The following is a 989-nucleotide window of genomic DNA, read 5'->3' as shown; positions in this document are numbered from 1 at the left end:
GTATGTACGAATATGTTTTACTACATTTTTATTGCATGTCAAAATTCACTTAGCATTCACTGCCTAATTGAGGGTGAGCTGAATTAATGAGCATTTAAGAATTCTAATTAGATGTCTCACCCTGGCGCTTTCACTTGTTAGTCCTGAACTTTTTGAATAATTATAAAATTCACACAGCCTAATGCAAATTGCCTAATGCGAATGCCTGGCTGGACCAACCCAAAAATGACGACAATGCAAACAAGCGTATTTGTTATTGTAAAAATGTTGTTTTGAAGGAAAACTATTTCGTATATTTATTTTGCACCGGCTGGGCGCCACACTTTGTTACGTTGACGGCAGGCAGGAGGACCCAATTGACGCCAAAGCGGAGGGAGTGTGAAGTACATACATACATATGTAAGTATGTATATGTATATGTATTTGTTAGTTATTTGCGACGCATTGCAAAGTCAGTCACGTGAGGTAGTGTTGTAAATAAGCGAGCGCACAGGACTCACATCCTGCAAAACATATTTACAGTTATACATACATACCGACATACATATGTACATCTGCATATGAAAGCAACACGTAATTTTTATGTTCGTTTAATCGGTGCTAGCAGGAAATGGCAGCGACGAAAGAGTCCAAAAATAAGGAAAGAAAATGGAAACAAAGGATATTTTTTTCGCTATACAAAAAGTAGTCCCGGCTTGAGTTGTGTGAGCAATGTAAACAAACCAAAAGCTCTTTTCGAGGAGTTAGCTTTTTCTCTATCTCTCTCTCTCTCTCTCACGTGCTCCTTTTTCGCTATCTATGTATATGGAAAGTCCTCGGTGAGCATCCTTTGTCGCTCGCTCTTTATTTCAGATATTTTTGTTTTTACTTTCTAGTCATTCCTGTTCATTGCTTCCAGTCTCCGAAATTTACTGCCCAAGCGGCTTATCAGCAACGTTGCGGCAAAAGGATGTGATGAAATTTGCTTTTGCACAGTTCGCGTTTGTTTC

Source organism: Rhagoletis pomonella, unplaced genomic scaffold (genome assembly GCF_013731165.1).
Source record: "Rhagoletis pomonella isolate Grant_MI unplaced genomic scaffold, Rhpom_1.0 Rhpom_scaffold_00776, whole genome shotgun sequence".
NCBI classification, from domain to species: domain Eukaryota; kingdom Metazoa; phylum Arthropoda; class Insecta; order Diptera; family Tephritidae; genus Rhagoletis; species Rhagoletis pomonella.
The sequence above is the reverse complement of the archived record's forward strand: the minus strand, read 5'-3'. Positions refer to the sequence as shown.